The sequence below is a fragment of the Cynocephalus volans genome, chromosome 3 (genome assembly GCF_027409185.1).
Source record: "Cynocephalus volans isolate mCynVol1 chromosome 3, mCynVol1.pri, whole genome shotgun sequence".
Taxonomy (NCBI): Eukaryota; Metazoa; Chordata; class Mammalia; order Dermoptera; family Cynocephalidae; genus Cynocephalus; species Cynocephalus volans.
In genome coordinates this window covers 80,899,578-80,907,854 of record NC_084462.1, presented here as the reverse complement: position 1 = coordinate 80,907,854, position 8,277 = coordinate 80,899,578, and positions in this window count along the sequence as shown.

Below are 8,277 nucleotides of genomic sequence, written 5' to 3'. Positions count from 1 at the left end.
CATCTGCCAGGCTCAGCAGCAGAGCTAATTGCAGGGCAAAAGGAAGAGCTACCCGAGACTTTGGTTCCACGTGGGTCTGATCCTGCTCAGGACGCACAATGAATGCCCCTGTTGGTTGTGCAGGCAGCATGTCGGTTGCTGGCACCTTCCTGGACTCGGGAGCTGCCCCCTTTGTCTATGTGCCAGCTGTCAGAGAATGATTCTATCTACAGAAATTCAAAGTAAGAAAAGGGCTTGCCTGGGAGTGTTGGCTTGGAGAAGGCCTGACAGCTGTCTTCCAAGAAGCTTCTCAGGGTGGCAGTTGTTCATTTAGTAACTTGACATGGTCCATGGTCTGACCTTTGGTCTGAGGGTAGACACAAAGAGAGCAGCTAACCAAGGTCTGGTGACCCATGCACAAAGCCATTGTCCTCCTGAAGATGGATCTGGGAGGGAAACCACGGGCTGTGGAATATTGTTTTGTGGTCCTGGACCAGGACAGAGAGGAGTTAGGTAGGTGAATGATGGCAATTGTTAAGAATACCTGGGGCAGCCATCTCCACAGCAAGGTCTGACCAACCAGGGCCTTGAAAGATGTTGGTGAATGCTCCCCCACACCACCACCACCAGCCAAGACAAAGTTCAGATGGACGTTGCCCTCTTTGTCTCAAGACCTTTCTTTTTTCTTACTGTCCAGGTGAACATGCCCTTGTGATTGACATTGCCTGGCTTTAAATGCATTAAAATATTCGATCAAATTAGTCAAATTTCAGAGGGATATGGGCCTTAGCCCCGCCCCCGCCCACAACCAGACCCTAGAATGTACTTATTAACCACATGTATTTCTTTGGGGTGTGTCACTTATCTGCTCATGTCCTTCACCAAATTTCTGCCTAGATTTTTCTAATTCATTCTTAAGAGTTCTTTTTGCAATAAAGAGGTGAATCTTTGTGTGTTAAAAAAAAAAAGTAGAGAGTAGAATAATGATTACCAGAGGCTGGGAGTGGTGGGGGTGGGAGGGAAGATGAGGGGCAAACTAATGGGGACAAAACTATGCTGTTTACCCTAAGTGAATCAGTGTGCAGGATATGCATGTATTAAAGCAACACACTGTACCCCACAAAAATAAATAGAAATAAAACTGAATTAAAAAAATTTTTCAGAGACTTGTGTGCCAAGTTATCTCTCTCAGATTTTGCTTATATCTGCTGGGATCTAGTTGGACCCTAAGATAATGTTATTTCCCCATTCTCTGAGAGTGTCTCTTCACAGCTTCTGAGTATTAATAATAACAGATTAACCTTTACTAAGTGCCCACAATGTACCAGGCACTCTGCTAAGTATTTGGCATGTACTAACTCATTTAATCCTAAAACCTCATGAAGAGGGTCCTGTTATCCCCATTTACGAATGAGGAACCCGCAGCACAGAGGGGGGAAGTAACTTGCCAAAGAGCATGAAGCTGGTAAGTGGAGGAGGCCATATCCGAACCCAGGTAGTCCAGTTCAAAGCCAACGCCTCTCACCCAGTGTGTCACACGTACTACTGATGGTCTCTAGTCGAAGGGTCTTCCCCAAGGAAAAGAAAATTAACTGAATTCCAGTGATACCACATGGAGTTTGATGGAGTTTCAAGACTCTTGCCGAGTCAGGGGAAAATGTTGAATCTAGTCTTTTTAAATAGGATATGCAGCCGCCACCCTGGAACGGGGCAGGAGGTGTAGCTAGGCCCTTGTCCTGGCTGTGCCCTCCCCTCCTGTCTGGCTTGAATTCCCTGCTGCTATGGTCACTCCTTTGACTTTCTGTACTATTTACCCAGTAGACTTGTGTTAAGTACTTTCTATATAACAGACACTGGGGATGCCAAAGAAAGACACACGGTTGCTGCCCCTGAGGACCTCCCAAGTATAGCAAAAGTTTACCATTTGTTTTTCACCTATATTATCTAGTTAATCCTCAGAACTGCCCCATAAAGTAAGCAAGGTGAGAATTGATATACCCATTTCATAACTGGGAATACTGAGGCACTGAGTAACTATGTGCTTCCAGTAATCACACTCACTAGAATTCCAGATGAAGCATTATTTTGAGTGTTCTGTCTTCTTGCTGCCATGTGTATGATGCACACCTCCATGGCCAATCTGTTAGGAAGTTTACATTAGTCATCAATGAAATGAGGAAAAACAAGTATGATGGAAAATTTTTTTCATTGAACTAAATTTCTTCTATTCAAAGAAATATCTTCTACTTTGAAATTATGTCCTTTCTATTTTTTGGTATTAAAATGCCCTTTTATAGCCATGGCAACTAGCCCAAAATGCTAAGGCTGGTTAATTCCACAAGTGCATTATTCACGTGTCACCGGATATTGACTCATATCACCCCCCTTCCCCCAGCCATCTGCTCTGGTGTGTCAAATCAAAATAAATCAACAAACAAAAAGTGGCAGGCAGATGCCACCCCAGGGATGCTGCACCAATTGCATAGTTCCCAGTACTAGACTGAGTTCTGAGTACAGCTCCATTGCTCCACCTCCCTTTGTCCCCAGGTGACCAGGAGTGCACAAGCACACCCAACACACTCACATGGGGTTTAGATGGCAGTGCTATGGGTACACCGGTGCAAGGGTTGATGGCAGCTAGAATGAAGAAGACTTAAAAGATCCTAGGAAGTATGATAATGGTAGAACATTTATCGAGCTCTTGTTATTTACCAGGCATATGAATACCACAATAATATTTAATCTTCACCACAACTCTGAGGTATATAAACTATTACTATTCCAACTTTATAGAAGAAAAACTAAAACTCATTACATTAATGAATTTGTCCAGTGTCTAACATCTAGCCAAGACTAATTCATAGGCCGAATTCAAAGTCAATATTTTGAATCCCTGCGTAAGCCAACTCACCTGTCACTGCCACATGGACGTGTTATTCTACCTCTCTGTGCCTCCATTTCTGTGTCACAGTAATGGGATCATTATGGCACCCAGCTTACCGTGTTGTTATGAGCAGTAACACATGTAACGTGTTTAGAATAATCCCAGCACATAAGTGCTCAGTATGTGCTGGCTATTTATTACTGATGCTGTTATTTTTTATTACACAAGCTCTCCCTCCTTGGCTGAAGGGAGTGTGGAGGACACAGATTTCACAAGCAGAAAGAACATGTATGAGTGTATGAGCATTCTTGGGGGTCGAGTGCCAAGAGAAGTCATTTTCTCTGCACCTGCCCACACCAGGTTGTACGTTCTATGCCCTGCAGATTTCTGAGCCTCTTGTTCTCCCCCCACTTCCTCTGTCTCCTCTCTTGTGACAGCTCTCCAAAGAGGATGCCTGCCCCGTCTTCCACATCCCTCTTTCCCCTGAGTCACAGCTGTTAGACCATCCGTCCCCTGAGTGGTGGTTAGAATGAACCGCCAAATGGATGGCGTGATGGTGGTGCGTGCCACACCTGCAAAAGGCTCCCAAGGACGCACAGAGAGAGGTCAGCACATTGCTCTGGCCTGCGCATTTCGAAAAAGCAATTTCCAGCACTTTTCCCCTCCACTGCTTCCCACCAAACTGTGGGAAAACATGACGATTAATTGACTGTAACACCCCTAACAGCTGCTGCCCATCTCCATGCAGGGCCAGTGGAACACACTAAGAACTTTCCATTTACTCTTAAATTTTGTAACTTGGAAAATACAACCAACAACCACTGTGAATATGTTATTTCACTGATTTTTCTTTTCCAGCATTTGAAACTGATGACTAAAGTCCCAGTCACCAGCTTGAGTGTGTCATGAATATGCTTCTTTCCCTTCACTACTGACTGCATTTCCAAGGTAGCCCAAGGCCAGAGAACAGCTGTTTGCTGGTTCCCTCGAGAACAAGTTGCAAGTGGTGCCCTGCTAGCTTGTGCTCTTTGCTTCTTTGAGGGATGCATTTAAATGTGCCAAATGGCAGGAAAGAATCATAGAATGGGCCAGAGATGTTACAATGGAAGTGTCTACTAGTCACCAAGATACAAATGATGTGAAGTAAAAAGTAAAGTGTAGATTTAAAAAAAAAAAAAAAAAGGAGCACTAACTCCATAACTCCTTGTGCTGGATTTTTCGAGTGTCACCTTGTGTCCGCCAAGCACTACATTTTCCAAAATCACCTTTACAGAATATTCTGGATCTGAGTTTACCAAATGTGAATTTGTGTGGAGATTGGGAGGAGGACATGGTGTCTGGTGGTTGCTGTTGGTTCAGAGAGGTGAGAGACAGGTGCCATTGGGTTCCAGGTGGTCTTCACTCTTCTGCACGGCACACCGCACTCTCCTTCCTAGCTGCTGAGCCTACTGGCTGGCAGGAACCCCAGGCCCACCACACATGCTTTGCTGTAAAATCCAAAGTAGCAGCCAGGAAGAGCCAGAAATCTTCCACAGACTTCCATGCCTGCCCAGCAGCTGGAAGAGCCCCGTTCCCATTTTCCCTGAGAGCTCAGAATCATTCACCTGCTCCAGGGCCAGTTCATGTCCTCTCCCTGACCTTCAGCTCCTCTTTTCAAACCTTTACTTCCCCAGCACCTCCCACCATTGTGTGCAGTCTAATCCCTAGAATGTATTCCTTTTCCATAATGCTCACAAGGGCCCTGCCCTCCTGGTTGGACCCTGACCGATGCACATCTGGACCCCTCAGCCAGACTGGGGATGAAGAGGGGTCAGAGCAGGAAGCAAAGAGAATCGTCAAGAGATTTTCTTGGAGAGAGATGGGGCTGTGCCATGTCCCCCTACCTCTGCCTATGTTTCAGGTCTCATGATGGGCCACCATGTGCGCCCTGCTGCTGACATATGGAGGGCTACTGCCTCACTCATGCTGCAGAAAGCTGCAGCAGAGAATCATGGTGGCTGCGCTGGGTTCCACTCACCCCAGAGCTTAGTGGGTAGTGGGCAAGGGATGCCTCAGAAGGCCAGCAAGGACTGTTCTAGGCCTGGCCAACAGGACTTCTGGGAGGGGCAGAGCAAGCTGTGCACCAGGAAGTGGAGGTGACTGTGGCCTCCTCCAGGTACAGGAAGCAGTGACCTGCAGCCACCTAGGACGGAAATGCATTCACCAGCAAGGGATCTGTGGGGGAGCTCCCAGCAAGGAGAATCCAAGAGGAGCCCAGGAAAGTACTCCCTGGACAAGCAGTTTTCAGCATCTACCAACCCAGAGAACACGAGGCCAGCTCTGACACTGGTCAGCACCTCGTTCACCACTCCTTTCTCTCTCCTTTCTGCCCCTGGAATGGGAGGGGTGGGGGAGAGAAAGGCAGCAAAGAGATTTGCCATAAAATTCAGTTCAGGGTTGTTTGTGGTTAATCTCTTGGAGTGGACACAAGTGAATTGAGACTGTGTTGTGACTTGAAGTGACCGTGTTAACTAAGAGTGAATTGGTACACTATGGGCCTGCTGGAGTATTTCACCTAGGGGTGGGTAGAGTATTTCCATTTAATATTCTTTAAAGTGGGGAAGGAAAATAAAATTGCAGGTCGCTCAGCTCGCAGGCCAGGCACTGCCCAGACCAATCACAGACGTCATGGCAGGGAGAGACCCCGCCCTGTGGACCTCACTCTCTGGTGGAGCCTTGGGGACAAGGTGGGCACACAGAAGGCTGAGAATGTGGGACTGGGGGTCTGTGCCCTCTTCAAACAGAACTTTCACTGTTTTTTATATTAGAATTCCGAATAAGCTTTGTTTTGCTGGAGGGATAGAATTCCACTACTTTAAAAAGATCTCAAGACCCACTTTCTGTCTAACCCTATTTAACCCATCAAGGAAGGAAGGACTTAGAGGGGAAATGATCACTGATTTAGAGGCAGGACTAAAACCAAAGTTTCTACTTGTAACCCTGGACCATCTCCCCACCACCCCTGACCTCCAGCCCCAGGGTCCATCCACTCTGACGTCTGCTAGTTGATTTCAGATTTCTCCAGGACTATCTCACTTTAGATTTGTCAACTCAGAAATAAATGTAAGGGCAAGAAAAATGAAACAACTGACTAGCACTTAGATCAGCAAGCGCAGGGTCAAGAAGAAGGAAGGCCTTGGTGAAGAAATGGGAGGCCCAGGTGCCTGGTGCAAGTTCAGCCTCTGGGTCCCTTGACCTCAGTGGTGCTCTGACACCTGGGAAAGCCTATGAAAAGCAGATTCCCAGTGCCCACACCATCCTGGGGTGTGGCCCAGGGTCTGCATGCTAAACAAGCATCCCAGTGATTTAATTGCCAAGGTGTGTTTGGATCCACGAAGTGGCTGCACAGGTCACACCAGGAATGCCCAACCCATGGTGGGGGCAGCGTGCTGGACACTGGTCCCTGCTGCTCCCACCCCCATGAGGCACAGTCTAGAGGAATATGACAAGGCAGCCTGTAGGCTGGGTGGTGATTCAGGTTCTGAAGGAGCTAGAAAGTGTGATTTCTAGGCTGAGGTGGGTGCCATTAAGAAACAGCATCTGAGGGAACCCAAGCAGAGGTAACCCATGCAGGACCAATTCTAGAAGATGGCCCAGCAGAGGCAGGGCAGTGAGCTGCATGATGGAGAGCACCTAGAACGAAGCCAGAGGCCAGGACTGGCCAAGGGAGGTCCTAGAGGGTGATCTGCAGCCTGGGAGAGAGAGGTCAGGATTCAGGTGATGGGGGCCATTTTGGTGAGGCCCTGTCTGGTCATCCTGAGAGACTGAGGCCTCAAAGAATGAGGAGAGGCTGTGCTAACTTGGGAATTTCTGGGTAACTCTGGCCACAGACCCTCAGGAAAATATTGAGTTTTCATGAGCAGTTAGAGTTCCAGAGAATCTGAAAATTGATGGGTTACTCCTGCTCATCTATGACAGTGGTTCTCAACCAGGGGCTATTTGTCCCCCAGAGGACAATTGGCAACATCTAGAGACATTTTGGTTGCCACCACTGGGAGCAGGGGTGTGTGTGCTACTGGCTTCCAATGGATAGAGGCCAACGAAAGCCACTAAACATCCTACATCACATGGGACATCTCCCACAACAAATGGCATTGCCCAAAATGTCCATAGTGCCGAGGCTGAGAACCCCAGACTATGGTGCAATCATTACAGGAGCCCATCGTCCTTTGGAAGAACTTATACCTGAGATGCCCACACTATGAAGCCCTGGTTTAATTCTGTCCACAACCCAGGGCACACTGGAGTTCTCGCACCCTGGAGGGCAGCCAGGCCCGGGAACTGGACACTAGGGTGCAAGTGTGTGCTGACAACTACGTAGCATAGCAAGTTTTATTAAAAGAAAAGATAAACAGCAATCCATGGTGTAATAGGCTAATCATTCATAGTGAAGCCTGTTCGCTTCTCATTCTTGCACCTCTGCTGCTACCCATCCTGCCCTCTCTCACTGTCCCATAGTGACAGTTCTACAGTGTCGCAGGGCCTGGAAGAAGTACCTCTGCACCTTTAACCCCAGCCACCAGGACTAGGCTTACAGGGTTCCCAGCTGGCAAATCTGGTGTCTCTTGCAAACCACCAAGCGTCCCAAGGCAGTAGTCAGGGTGGGGGGATCACCATTTCTCGTTTTGTGTTCTTTATGAGATGGTCAACCAGGTGGGGTCAAAAGAGGAGACAGAGGAGAGGCTCAGAAGAAAACAAAGTTTATCATGCTCACAGGTCCTAGAGACAGAAGGCACGTATGCCACACAGGGCCACATGAGAGACACCAGGGTGGGGGAGAAGGGACTGCTTGGGCCATGGCTTTCATTGTGGTTTCCAAGGGAAAGGCAAGGTAGGTCAAGGTGAACACTTTTAAATTGGCTAGATTGAATAATTATATGAATATACTGAATAATTTAATAACTATATGCTCAGTCCTTAGTTGTCTGGTGCCTGGCCCTGGGAAGATCAAGGCAGAGGAAATTGCCTCCTGGGTGTCTGGGCGGGATAGAGGAGGCATGGCTCTGGGTTGGTTGGTTTGCATATCAAAGGCATGCTCCAGGCTGAGCCCTTTACAATTTCTAAGAATTGGCTAGCCCAAAGAGGGGTAGTCTCTCCCCAGCCAGGAAGATTTCTTAAGATGTCAAAACATCATAATATACAGAAAGTTAAAAATATATACATCTCCTCCCACAAGAGGCAATTCACTCTCTTTCTGGGCTACTCAGTGTGCAAATAAAGTGACTGTAACCCCATCCTGATCTTGGCATACTTCCCACCTCTCAGCTACAGAAGGACAATCATCGTGTCCCCAAGAGGCTGCTCCCAACTTGTCCGGAACACAGCACCCGACTTTCTCCCAATTTATTCTTATTTATTCAGTTCCCTGAGGCACT